Source organism: Fukomys damarensis, unplaced genomic scaffold (genome assembly GCF_012274545.1).
Source record: "Fukomys damarensis isolate Sample0158 unplaced genomic scaffold, DMR_v1.0_HiC HiC_scaffold_16, whole genome shotgun sequence".
In the NCBI taxonomy this organism is placed as follows: Eukaryota; Metazoa; Chordata; class Mammalia; order Rodentia; family Bathyergidae; genus Fukomys; species Fukomys damarensis.
Genome location: NW_022900928.1, coordinates 55,776,063 through 55,791,304, shown reverse-complemented (window position 1 = coordinate 55,791,304; position 15,242 = coordinate 55,776,063). Strand labels below are relative to the sequence as shown.

The 15,242-nt window shown below is 33.1% G+C and overlaps 1 protein-coding gene across 1 annotated transcript in view; it reads left to right on the top strand.

The window, feature by feature from the left end:
* The window catches only part of Gucy1a2 (guanylate cyclase 1 soluble subunit alpha 2), a 475,983-nt gene that overhangs the window by 21,855 nt on the left and 438,886 nt on the right, over positions 1-15,242 (top strand). The gene's annotated exons all lie outside the window — the stretch shown is intronic.

The following is a 15,242-nucleotide window of genomic DNA, read 5'->3' as shown; positions in this document are numbered from 1 at the left end:
GAAACTATTTGGTATTTACACATGTGTGACTTATTTATTTCACTTAGGAGTATATCTTCAATATGTATCCATTTTCCTATGAATGAATCTATTCTCTCGCTCTTTATGGCTGAGTAATATTCCATTTTATAGAAAAACCACAACTTCTTTATCCAGTTTCCAACGGATGGGCAAATAGGCTGTTTCCAAGATTTAGCTATTACAAACTGTGCCGCTATAAACATGGGTGCGTATACTTCTCTGTGATATGATTCTTTTAGTTCTTTTGGAATTCATAACATTGAATGCCCACACTATATCTTTTATTTTTAATCCTTTATTTGTATTTTTGGCTTCTCATATAAAAGAAATCATGTAATGTTTAGACTTCAGTGGCTTATTTATTTCACTTAACACTGTGGCCTCAAGGTACATCCATATTCTCACAAATGACTTAAATTTATTTCTCTTTATTGCAGAGTAGTACTCCATTATGTGTAAATGTGATGTTATTTTATCCATTCATCTGTTGTTGATGGATTTATAGACTGCTTCCAAGATTTAGCTATTATGAATTGTGCTGCTATAAATATGAGTGTGCATGTAATCCTGCAATCTGATGTCTTTAACTCTTTAGGGGAGATGTCTAGAAGGGGAACAGCTGAATTAAATGAAATTTCTAGAGTCAGTTTTTTGAGAAATCTCCATACTGGTTTCCATAGTGGTTGTACTAGTTTACATTCTCACCACCAGTGTAGACAGGTTTCTTTTTCCCTGAAGCCTCACCAGCATTTGTAATTATTTATTCTTTCTGAGTAAGATGGAATCTCAGTTATACTTTTGAATTCCAGAAACAAGTTCATTAGTTATTCTTCTGAGAAACAGAATACTTTTGTAAGCTTAGTAATGAATGTTAATTTTTTTCTAAAAATCCATTGTATTTTAAATTGGTCTAAAAGAGGGTATGTCTATACAGACAAAACTGAGCAATCACAAGCATAATCAGCTTACTTCCCTTCCTCTATCCTCATGTTTGTCTGCAGTAAGTGCCTTCTGCTTTCTGCAAAAATGGACTTAACTCTTTTTAGTCAGCCAAATGACCATTCCTTCAATGAACTTTTCCTCATGACTGGTAGAGATTTTCTCCATTTTTATCTTGTTATAGAATAAAGAGTATGTATGTGTGCTTAAGCACTTATTTATAGCTGGTGGTATATTGTTTTGTTATTACTCAATATCTCTACCCACACAATAAAAAGAGTGCATGAGTCTTAGAGGGAAAGGAAGCAGTCACTATAAGCAACTACTCAGTTCTAGGGATTGTGTTAGATCTTCCCCGGGCATTATCCTATATGTAGTGGTTAAATTTGTGGACTTTGATTTAGACTTTTTGGAGTTTATAACTGGCTCCTTTGCATAGTGGCTGTGCTAGCTTGGAAAAAATTCTCCATGCTACAGATATTGTTTTATATTTAAACTGGAGCTAATAACCTCGTTTGGTTAATGTGAGGGTCAACTTTGTCCCTATGAAAAACTGAAGAGTACCTGATGCATTGTAAGTGCTCAAAACATGTTAAATATTATTGTATATCTAAGGGGCCACCCCATGGGTAGTTCCTATTTGTATCTTGTAGTGAGAAAAACTGAGCCGATTGATTTAAAAAATTGCTCAAATCTACTTTCATCAGTGTCAGAGCCAGCACTGGAAAACATGTATTTTTCCAGTTCCTGAGCTCTTCTAACTACAGTATTTTGCTTTAAATTTGTATAGAATTGCTCATGTCATAGCACCCAGTCACATTCCCTTTGCACGTCCTGTAATAGAGAACTTAGCGATGACAAATTGAAAAGAACAACAAATACACGTCAATTAAATGAGAGCATGAAATGTCTGTCAGTTACTATTAAACACCCATATGGGAGGGGCCACACAGGCACAATTAATTTTCAAGGCTAGGCTGCCTCTTACAGTTATGAAGAGTGTACTGAGAAACTGAGACTAACTTTTAGAGTGAAATCAGAGGTAAGGAATGTTGAACTGAAAAAGCATGGGAGAGTAGTGGTTTTAAAATATTTGTAAAGTATGGAATTTTTTTTGTTAGATTAAATCTTTCCCTGAATCAATAATAAAGTAGGCCAAGCTGAAGTTCTGTTTTGGCTTTTGTTGCCCTCTCTTGTCTGCTATGGCCCTCTTTTAGAACTATAGCTGACTTAATCCTGCTAATTTTTACTGTGAAGTAAACAAGGCTACAGAGGCAGGTAAAGTGGCTGAAGAACACAAATCTAGAGCTTGAGGATTGGATTCTTTTTACTTTGTTTCAAGGAGATACCTGGTTACCGCTTTTACTTTTTCTCATCTAAATTTGCATGGCTATTTCCGAAAATGGCATAATGGAGAACAGAAAGTTACCTCTCTTGTATCTCGAGTAAGAGAATATAAATACAACCACCTACATGTGTCAGAAGTTAAAAGCTCTGAATTGTTTGGAGGCTGTGAATTACCAATGCAAAAGTTTTCCAAGGAGACTAAGTTTTAAAAGTCTTTAACTTAAATGATTAAATGATAAGAAAGCAATAAAATGTATATATGAATTTATCTCAAATGACAATAGTTTTCAAAGATTTTAAGCTTAAGATGGTAGGACGAAGAAGGAAAGTGACTAAAACCTCTAGATTTTCAGAAATCCAATTCTGAGAATTGTGCTTCACATCAATCAGCTCCCCTTCATGTCCCTATTATAAATGTAAGGGTGGACAATGTTTTTAAGTGAAAACATAATATGTGGAATGCAGTTTGAATGCATGTAATCCTAAGAACATCACCGAAATAATCTGATAAATTGGAATTTAATCCATCAAGACACGATTGCATCCTGTCAGGTTGGAATGAGACTGCACTTAAATGCACAAAATTGAAATAGTATATATTCAGCAAACATATTAAATATATTTCCAGGAACCCAGCACTGGGAATTTAAAGATGAATAAATCATGAATCATCCCTGCAATCTCAGAGCTCAGTATCAGAAAATTATCAGAGTTTAGTGTCTGATATACCTGTGCTAATCTTGAAATTCTGCACATTTGAAATTAGGTTTGAGCTGACACTGTGGATGCGGGTGAAGGCTTTGAGGAAAGTGCAGACTTGTACAATGTCAGTGGAGGACAATGTGGAAATGTATGTGGGAAGAGGATGGGATCTTTATTCAGAGGATGAGGCAAATTCCTTACTGATTGCTTCTCTTTGAATGACATGCCTAGCTTTTCTGAGCCTTAACTTTCTTGATTGTAAAATGAAATTAATATTAACATTTGTTTTTATAAGTTACTACAGGGCCTAATTAGATTACGACTAGGAAAGTGCCTTGTAAACCATTTTAATCCAGACATCAGTTGAAACCTTTCTACCTTGCTTCTCAGTGGGTCCTCTAAATGTTCCTCTGAGCTGCAGCCTTGGCCCAGATGTGTAATGAAATGTCTTTGTGAATTTCTTCTCAAAGTATTTACCAGTATGAAGCATTTCATGTGGACACAGGCAGGGGTCAAATCACGTCCATGTCATCCTTCCACTATTTTACTGTCTTTCCTCTCTTCTCTTTCCTGGATTTCTTCCAGAAACTCAACTTCTTTGCCACTTATTGTACAAAATAGCTTTTCTAATCTTGGGAAGCTTTGGTATCAAGCTAACAGTAAGACCTTGGGGTTCAGCTTCTTTTAAAAATGTTTTTTTCAGAAAGTTTTACAACATAGCTTTCTTCTTAGATAAATTTAGCCTGTAAAACTAAAGTTGTAAAGCACATCTTATCTTACTATCTTATGCTAATATACATTTTTATATAAATAGATAATATAAAATGTACTATCTTAAGCTTTACTAAATGTGTAGTTCAGTAATGTTGAGCATATTCATATTGTTATGAAACATCTCAAGAACTTTTTTTAGAGTACAAAACTGAAATTCTATAAGCCATTAAATCACAGTTCCCCTTTTCCTCCTTCTCCATTATAATTACCTTTAAAATATTTCAGTATAATATCATTAGTTGGGTTCCTGCTTGAGTAAAGGTGATGTGCTTGAGCAGGTCGTATTAAAGGAATTTGAAGAAAATGGAAAAATAATTTGAAATACTGAATGAATGAATGATGCAGGAAGCATGACATTATTTTCTCTGGTCAGTGCTGGCTCCAAGAAGAAATGTGAATGAGGTCAGGCGTGTTCTTTAACAGAAGTAATTCTAGATTGCATAAATGAAATCAGAATCAAATTTCCATGACATATGCAGCTTACAAATGAATTGTGACAAATTTTGCTTTTTCTAACATCAGTTTTTTCTTTAGTGACTTCTTAAAGAAATCAAATGAATCCAGGATTTTTGGACAAGAATTTATTTTTTGAGTTGCAAGAGACAGATATTTACCTCAAAGAGCAGTGATTAAAAGAGAAAGCTTGTGCATCTGGGAAGATTTTTTCTTCATAATGATTAAGATGCTTTTCACAGTCCATAGGCTTATAATCGTTAAAGGAGAGAAATTCTCTCTCAGATATCCACCAGTATTCAATAAATGATTGCCACTGGCTAATCTACCCTGAGGTACTTAGATTTGCCAGCCTTTGTCTTTGATGGTGGGGGAGGCAGTACTAGGCCATGTGACTGATAGTCTATTAGGCAAAGACAAGGCAGTTACTACAGTGAAAAGGACTAAAAAGAAGGGAAGAAATGATAATGCTTAGGCAGAAACAAAAGTATCTGTAGGACTATTTTTCTCTTTTGTTATTCTTAGGGCTTCTGGAGAGATACACGGTGTAAACCCTTTGCAAATTATATTCAACTGCTGGTATACTGATTTATGTAATCCCCCATTTGCTTTGTGGAGATCAACAGCCTTGTTCTTAAGTTTTCTCTCATAGGATGAATTTTTTTTAAGAATATTATTTTAAAATATGATGATGATGATGATTATCATTACTATTACTACCTATAGATGTGAGTTTTTATTTCAGGTAACAATGTTTCTTTGACTTGGAAAGCTCTGGCTCCATGGCATCCCTCAAAGGCGATTTTAGTACCTAGAATTGTCTCTTTAGTCACTTAGAGATTTGAAAAGAATATCTTTGATCTGTGGCTGGAGCCACATCCTGAAATACTTTGTAAAATATTCTCTAAATAAGTCTAAATTCTTCTTGCCAAGCCCAGTGTGACTCTGAGGTCCAGTAATTAATATCCCTCAAATATTCCAGCAGCTTGGCCAGTGGGAGCTTCAGATGTGTTAAAGTAGCTTCAATAATCTTGGTTTGTTGACCCTGTTTCAGATTTTCAGGTCTGACTCTTGTAGATAAATTTGGTTCTACAGTCTCCTCTGTTTTAGAGAATCCATTAAAAATTCAATAGTAGTTACCTGAGGGACCAATTAATCCAATTTGGAGCTTCAACCCACTTAGGCCATTATATGCCATTTCATCTGAAATTCTTCTAGCTGCCCAGCTACAAATCTGGAAAAATTCAGTTTTTGTAGAAAGGATGGCAGGATACTATGCACATTTGTCATGGTGAAGAGAAGGATATATTTATTGAGTATAATTGGGCACAGTCACAACTATATATGTACACTGATTTTCACTAGACATTGTTTTTAACAGTAAAAGCTTGGAAAAAATTCATATTTCTAGTGATAGAAGATTTCTCATAAATTATAGTAGTATTCATCCAACAAAACCATTAAAATAAAGAATTAAAAATGAGAAAGTAAATATGAATATAAGTATGTATTTATCAATATAAAAAGTGATTGACTTAATGTAAGTAGTTAATAAAGTGACATCTATAGTATAATTTCATTTTTATGAAAGTGAATGAGTTTTATGTAGTTTTATGAGTGAATGAGTTTATGGGTTTTAGAGGGTGGAGGTGGAATTTGGTGTTTCTGTAATGGCATTATGGTTAAGGATTCAACGATGCCAGAATTCTTCCATGCTGATCACGTGTCTGTCTCATGGTATGGCTAACCAAACAAGTGATACTCAGAGATCTTTAATTGAGGCCTTTTGAGTCTATGATGGTTAGGCCTGTCAAACTTGCTCTGACCTAACTTACCTATCTATTTATAGATACATAGATGATGGGACACATACACACTTTTGTAGTCCTTGATTTTCTTATCTCAGGGTCACAGAAAGAAGTGGATGAAAGGGAGAACTTGGAGTCTTTACTTCAAGGCATAATAACTCAGCCCTGTGGAAAAATGCGGCCCAGAAGCTATTCCAATCTCTGGCAATCAGTTGATAAATTATCTCCTTCCAGAAGATGTCTGAGTGGGATGATGTGTGGGCTTAGTAAAGAAATGAATAAAAGGGTAGATGTATTTTATCAGAGCATGCATGTAAGAAGAAAGACTGAAAACATTCATGTGCAAAGGTGGTGGGATTACAGTTGATTATGGATTTTATTAGATTATTGTTTACATATTCTTTAAAATTATTTTTATTAGTATGCATTTGTGATACATAATACATACATTTGTCATGGAGAACTGGTACATACACATATTAGATCTTTTTCCTTTTTTTACTTTTCTTTACCCTCACTTCCCTTTTGTGTCCTCCTGTCTTCAGATCCCCTTCCTGTCTCCACAAAATCCATCTCTCCGGTTCCTATCACGTGTCTTTTATTTTGCTGTTTAAATTATTTATACTTTGAGTTATTTAACCTTATGTAAGATTGTCTATACTTTCTGAGTGTCTTCAGTGAACATGAATTTCTTGTGTAATTGAAGCAAATTCAGCTTTAAGGTTAAGATCAACTTTTAGACTCTAATTAGCAGAACAACTTGCCTCTAATTATGTAGGGACATTTTGAATAAGTAAATTTTTGCATTCAATCTGATATTCCTTATAACAAACCTATTATTCAGATAAGGCTTACATGAGGTCTTATTAGCTCTGAGCAGAACCTTCTGATTATAGCTTTCGCTGAATGACTATAATGTTGGTTGCTCTGATGTGTCTGAGGTATGAAGACATGCACAGAAAACTGAAACTTGATTGGAAACATCCGGGAAGGCCACATGACAAAGGCAAACCAATAATAATGATGCCCCAAAGCAAGGTGTGTTGTGTACCAATGCCTATAAAAATTTACCACATTTTGTACCTACCATCCTGCTACTCAGAAACTTCATTTTGCAGGGAAAAAAAATCAAGGAATTAAATAATTTGCTTAAAATCACTCAGCTCATAAGTGGTAGAGGAAGAATCCAAACTCAAGCAGTCTGTGCTCTATGTCCAGGTGTCAGACACTTTGCAGCATGGAAGTGGCTGGAAACAGGCACCACCTTTCACAGCTAACTCCTGCTTGCTCTTCAGCTTAGTAATGACCTCGCTGACTCAGCCAAGGAGGTTACCAAATAGTATTGCATAACACCCAAGGTTCTTGTCACATTAAGTTGTGATTTGTTTTTAAAGAATCTGTGTTTTCTGCTAGACAGTGAGATCTTTGAAGGCAGGCTATGTACCATTGTTGTTTCCTAGGCAATTATGACATTTCTAAGTCTTTGAAAGTGCTCAATCACTGTTGGGTGAATATTTAATCAGCTGGGCAAGGTGGGCATACCAGTTCTACAATTCTGCTGAATTATAATAGGAGTTAAAAAAATATACCCAAGAGATGGACTAATTTCTTCCAGTTCTGTGATTATATAGATGAAGTGTCTACTTCAGGAAATGGCTAATCGAGTTGTCTCTATGCAGGTCTTTGCCTTGGTTATATGCAGAATTAATTAGATGTTATCACTAATTTCTAATCATGTATAGTCTAAAGAACCCCATATGAAATACGATCGTATACTTCTAATAAAGGCAACAGCATTTGTGTTCTGGGTTGAATATCATGCTTGATATTTTGTAGAATAGAGAAAAAAGAACATAACTAGGATGTTTTTGAAAATTTACAATTATTAACAAACAAAATTATACTTTTATTGCTCTGGTATTACTTTTTAATTTACTGGATTATATAAAATAATTTTATAGTTTTGTGATGACAAAATAATGTGTGTAGTTAGCACTTTTTATCAGTTGTTTTAATTTGTTTTGCTTTTATTTGAGTACATCACCTGTCCTTTTTAGTTTCCACAATAACATTTTGAGGTAGACTGTATATTATCCCTGTTCTGTAGATGTTACTCCAGGGCTTGTGAAACAAATAACATAATTAAATTTACTCATTTTAGTTATTTTAACTGACGAAGTTATAAACCATATTTTAGAATTTTACTCAAAATATTGGATAAATGCCCCATTTCAGTCCAAATCCAGCATAGTAACATACATTACTAAGAGCCTTATTCAGTTTTGTTTTTCAGATATAAACCATATGACCTTGTTGCTAAGCACAGAAGTGTGAGAAGAACAGTGTTTCTTCAAGGAAATGACTTTAAGTTGGTGTTTGCAGCATAAAATGAGGACAAGTTTGTTTCTAAAAAGGAATCTGATTCTGTGCAAAAGGATTGGCTTTTGCATGGGACACACTTATTTTTTCCCAAAGGTTGCTATGCATCACTGAGAATCAAAACTTCAACTCCACAAATATAAGTCTCACTTATAAATCATATACTCCTAATTCTTGTTACCTTATCTAAATTTAAGGGCAAAACAGGTAGGATATTTGTATTTAGTGATGGTCAGTAGCAAAAAGGAAAAAAAAAAAGGAAAAGCAAAGAAAATATGGCAACACATAAAATCTATTGCAAGTGATCATTGAAAATTCTGAGGCAATATAATGTAATGCTACCTTCTCCAGATTTTCTTTGAAAATTTCAATTCAACAGCTTTAGGAATGAATGGTAAGAGGGACTGGTGGGTAGCATTTGAGGAAAGTTTCTGGGATTTGATTAGATTGAGAAATTCTGGCCTATGTATGCTGACCCCTTTATACAAAAAGTTTCATTTTCTGTCTTCTTCTAGCTCAGAAAGAAAGGGGTTATGTTAATCAAGCATGTCACCCTATACTGCACAGAAAATATTCTCTGATACAGTAAGGGTCTCATACCACTATTCCAGAATTACATTTCTTCCTGTAACCCAAGGAAATAAATCATTTCTTTTTGTGTTGATTTTATACAGCAATTTCTAATATACAACAACATAAGGAAGATGTGCATTAATTCCTTATATCCTGGGATATGCAGTTACTTACATAGAGAATGTAACACCAAAGGAGAATATTTCAACAAATTTCAGCAGAGCCACAAAGCACAAATGCCTGCTATACATTGTAAATTAGATTAGAGACAAACTCATTGTGATGTTTCTAATTTTACATTTGAGATAAATTAGCTAAAGCCCTAAATGTCCAATGTTTACATCCTTAAGTGGTGCTTAAGGGCATCTACTTTACCATGTCTATTCATAACACTAGACCTGAATAGATCTCAACCCAGTCAAGCATGAACATAAACAAAAAGGCAAAATAAGTGGGTCTGTGAGTCTATAGCACCCAGAAGTGTTGTTATCTTGAAGACTCATAGGCAAAGTATACCTTTAAAAATCATGCATAACAATAAATAGAAGACTGAGAAATCCACTAATGTAACCTATCATATAAATGAAGCTCAGCAAAAGCAAAAAGAATCATAATGGTTATTGCTATAGATATAGAAGAGCCATTTAAGAAAAAAGGTATTAATTTCTACTTATTTAGTATAGTTAAGTTTATATCTTAGCCCCCAAATCACTGTAATGCAGGAAATAGTAGAGGATTTCTTGATAAACTTATAATCAAGACAATAGTATTGGTTTTCTTTACTATTTTTAACTTTGCTGTGGAATTATTAGCTAATGTTAATATGTAGGAAAAAATCAGAAATATAGAAATAGGAAAAAAATAAAATGCATCTCTTTATTTGGGAAAATAGGATTATGTGATTGGATTACCAAAAATAAAGTAAAAATTATATAAAACAGAAGAATTTTAAAATAGCAATTAATAAAATCAACATTAAAACACTTAAAACCTTAATAAATATAAACAGAATAATTGAGGAAATATAATGGAAGAGAATGCATTAAGGAATATCAAATAGGCATAAACAGCACAAAATGGCCAAAATCTATTTGGGAGTTCTCTGAACTATAAAGGCTCCTGAAAAATCACAAAAGAAGACTGAAACAAATTGAAATATATGCCATTTTCTTGTACTGATAGATACAATGTCATAAAGATGTCAGCTCCTCCTAAATGTATTTATAGACTCATTGAAGCAATAAAGAATGATACCAGAGTTTAAGATGTTAGTAAGATGATTTAATTATGAAATGTGTCAAGAAGAAAAAAAAAAACAAGCAAGGATGGTCTGGAAAATAGTGAGAAGAGGAATTCATGAGCATAGCCATACTAGATATTAATAACTTCACAAATGAAACTGTGGCATAGATATATAAGTAGGAAAATGATATAGAAGAAAAACATCCATAAATATTGTGTACTTAATTATATGTGGAAATTAACCATATGACAAAGCTGGCACTTCAAATCAGTGGAAAAAAATGGACATTAAAATAAAAGGAGTTATTAAAGCTGACTTGCCAGAAGAGAAAAAGTTAAAATGAGATCTACTCCTCAAATTATGGCCGTGATAAATTCCTCACAGACCAGGGGTTTAATTGTAAAACATGAAACCACGGAATACTGAAGAAAACATGAATTCTTCCTTTAACCAGATGCTATAGATTGGGTCTGTAAAGTCCCCTAAAGGCCCATGTGTTTAAAGCTTCATCTTGGGCCCATGGTGCTATTGGAAGATGTAGAAATTTTTAGAGATAGGGCTTAGTGGGAAGTCTTTGGATCACTGGGTTTGTGTTCTCAAAGGTGACTGTGGGACCCAGTCTTTTTTCTCTTGAGCTTCGTGGCCACAAGGTGAGTTGTTTTGCTTTGGAATGTGCTTCAACCATTATTTGCTAGATCACAATGGTATCTGAGTAACGGGGTCACTCAATCATGGTCTGAAACCTCCAAAACCATGAGCCAAAATAAAATTGTTCTCTTTATCAGTTGATTTATCTTAAGTCTTTGTTGTAGTGACAAAATTCTGACTAACATATTGAACCTGTGGACAGCATTCCCAAAGAAGACAAAATTCAGGTACAATATGTGAAAAAAATTGGTAAACTTGAAAACATAAAAATAGTTTTTTTTTTCTCATTGAGTTTATTGGTACATTTTAGGGATACAGTACAGTAACATTCATCATTGGGATCTTGTACCTTTACATATCAGGTTCTCATTTATTCCCCTTATCCCTGCCCTCCCTTCACCCCCTCCTCCCTTCCCTATTTACAAATACTTTATTTCCATTTTCTCATGTTTTTTTTTCTTTTCCCTTATTACCTTTCCCCTACCCTTCCCACTTTTAGCCCTTTTCTTCCCATTTCACATTGAACATAAAAATAGTTTTAAAACATTTCACATGGTAAAAAAACACTTTAAGTAATAAATTTAAAATCTCCATAAACTGGACAATACTTATTTGTAAATTTAATATTAATATTAAATTAATTAATTAATTGCTCTTATAAAATCATAACAGCAAATAGTAACATTGGAAATTAAACTAGAAAAAAATGGCAGAGCTGCAATAAAAAAAATCAAAAAATGTGAGATAATTAAAAGATGAAAATAAAGTGTTTGTAGATCGGGAGGGGATGAGGGGGTAAAGGGAGGGCAGGGGTAAGGGGAAAAAATGAGAATCAAGACTTGTCATGTAGAGGTACAAGATCCCAACAATGAATGTAACTGTACTGTATCCCTAAAATGTACCAATAAACTCAATTAAAGCTGAAAAAAAAATCAAATAAGTCTTACTCGTGAAAAGATGATCAATGTTGGTTAGAATAAAAAATAAAAAGTAAAAGTGCTCATTGATACCATTTTAAACTATTAGATTGAGAAAATTCCTAAGTTTGACAAAATTATTTTAGCTGATTTCTGGAGATACAGACATCTCAATACATTTCTCCTAAGGATAAAACAGTAGAACTATTCTAGAGGGAAAGTGATAATCTAGCAACATTATGCATGAATTTATTTTTGAGCCAGAAATTTTACTTAAGATTCCATTACAACCACCACTAGTAAAATATACAAAGATATATAAAGAAAACTATTTATTGTAGCCATTATTTTTAACAGCTAAGGTCTGGAAAGAACTGAAATGCTTATCCATAAGGCATAACAAATGATGGAACATTTATGAAATGGAATGCTATCCAGCTGAGAAAAAAAGAAGTGCAAAATTTATTACAATGGAAGAATCTTTAATACAATTTAAATGAAAAAATTGAGATATGTATGGTATCTGAAGAAAAATGGCAGATTTTTGCATTATCCATTTGATTAAGTGAGGAAAGGTAAACTAAAATTCTTATGAAGGATTATTAATGAGAGAGGGGAGATATTAAATGAGACTAGGCAGATTTCCTTGATTAAAAATTCTTTTGGATCTTACTTGAAACCATGTAAATATTTTATACAGCTATAAAACAGTTAAAATTTAAAAGTAATTTTAATCACTGAAAGCAAAATGAAGTAATTGAACTTAACTTTATATTGAGTTAATTGCATGCCAAAAGAAAGGAATTTTTCTAGTATCTTTTAGAATCTTAGAATTCAGTAATTTGTACCTTCTTAGTGACATATATGTGATATACAAGGAACTGAAAAAAGTCTTTCATTGTTTCCAATAATTTTAATGAAATAATTGTATCAAGTAATTGATTATATTGGTGATGTGACTCCTGTGATAAAGCAAATTGGCAATTATGTTGATATTGTAGACAGCCAAGATTTTTGTTTGAAAAATAAAAAAAATTTGATTGAAAGGATATGAAAATATAATGTTAATGAAAGTATACAAAGTCAAAATCTTGTCTTTCTATGGTGAATTTGAGTTGGAAGTGTCAGTTTTGTATCATGATTATTTTATCTTAAAAGCATATATTTTCTGCATCTGTCCAGTAAGAACAAACTCACCAGCATTTAATTGTATTCTGCAAGATGACATTTCCCTAAAAATGGGGGAAAATTGCTGATTCCAGATCTGGAGAGAGAAACATGTATGATGAGACTGAAGTATTATGTCATATTGAAATCAACAAATTATTAAAGACTCATGTGGAAAGAGTAGGTAGCAAAGATTTTCTTTTATTCTATTATTTCCCTTCACTCTATTATTTCCTTTGCTGTTCAGAAGCTTTTAAATTTGATGCAATACCATTTATTGATTCTTGCTAGTATTTCCTTTACTGTTTCAGTCCTATTCAGGAAATTGTTGTCCATGTTTATGTTTTTCCTTTTGTTTTCTTCTGGCAGTTTCAGAGTTTTAAGTCTTATACTTAAATTTTTGATCCATTTGGAATTGTTTTATGTAAAATGAAAAAGACCGTCATGTAATTTCAGTCTTCTTCATGAGTACCCATGTTCTCCAGCCCGGTCTGTTAAAGAGGCTGGCTTTTCTCCAATGTACATTTGTCTCTTTGTCAGGGATTAGATGGTTGCAGCTGTGTTCACTTGTGTCTGTATCCTCTATTCTGCTCCTATATAACTCTTGTTTTTATGCTGTGTTTATTGTGATGACTTTGTAGTAGATTTTTAAATAAGGTATTATGATACCTGCAGCACTGCTATATTTGCTTAGGATTACTTTGGCTACTCAGGGTCTTTTGTGTGCTTCCTTAAGAATTTTAGGATTTTTTTTTTAGTTACTCAAGGAATGCCATTGTTATTGACTCTATTGATAGCTTTTGATAGTATGACCATTTTAACAATATTAACTCTGCTGATTGATGAACACAGGAGATCTTTATCTCTTATAGTGTCTTCTTCAATTAGTTTCTTTAGTGTTCTGATTTTCTTTGCAAACTACTATTTTGACACAGATTTGATACCCAGAAGGTCAAGAACTCAGAACACTTAACATTAAAAAAAAAAAGTACAAATGGTTGATAATTTTATAAAAAAATGTTCAATATTTTGAGATCACAGAAATTCAAACCAAAACTACACTGAGATTCCATCTCATCCTGGCTACAATGGCTAATAAAAACCACAATAAATTGCTGGTGAGGATGTTGGGAAAAACAAAACCTTCTACACTACTGATGGGAATGTAAATTAGTACATCTACTGTGGAAATCAATATGGAGCTACCTAAAAAAAATCTAAAAAGAATTACCTTATAACCCAGTTATACTACTCCTTAGTATATGCTGAAAAAGTGAGTCATTATATTATAGATATCTTCATATTTATGTTTATTAGGGTACAATTCACAAGAGTTAAGTTATGGAAAAATCTGAGTGCCCATCAACTAATGAATGGATAAAGAAAATGTGGTATATGTATGTAATGGAGTATTATCCAGCCATAAAGAATGAAATCATGTCATTTGCAAGAAAATGGATGGAATTAGAGAACTTCATGCTAAACAAAAAAAGTAAGATTGAGAAAGACAAGTATCACATATTTTCTTTCATATGTAGAAGGGGGAAGGGAGGGAATGGAAACTATTAGAGAAGAGGAAAAGAATAAAGGAGAGGAAAGGGCAGGAATGTTAATGATGAGGGGGAGGATGATTAAAGTATTTTATGTGCATGTGTGAAATGCTAGAGTGAAACTCATTATTCTATGTAACCGATACACTAATAAAAACAAGACAACTGTATATCCAAAGGACTTGAAAGTCACATGAGTAGGATCTCATCGATTAAAAGTAGCATAATTTTAAACATAAGAACAATAGGGGTTGAAACAATCAAATATGTTTAAATCCAAGAGTACATATTGTTTTTTTTTCCTTTTTATTGAGGTTATTGGTACAATCTAGGTATACAATACAATTACATTCATCATTGGGATTCTGTACCTTTACATAATAGGTCTTGATTCTCATTTTTCCCCTTGTCCCTGCCCTCCCTTCACCCCCTCCTCCCCTCCCCATTTACAAACACTTTATTTCCATTTTTTCAGTTTCTCATATTTTTTTCCTCTCCGTTAGTACCTTTCTTCCACCCTTCCCACTTTCCTTACACCTTTAGCTCTTTGCTTCCTATTTCACATTACTAATTATCTCATTAGGATCCTGTGTACTATTATATTTTTTCACACCAAAGAAACTATTTGGTATTTCAGTTAAGGAAATCTCTGTATGAACATTAAAAATAGGGAATCCTAAAATAAAACTAAAAAGGAAAGTAAAAGAGAAAAGGCAATGAT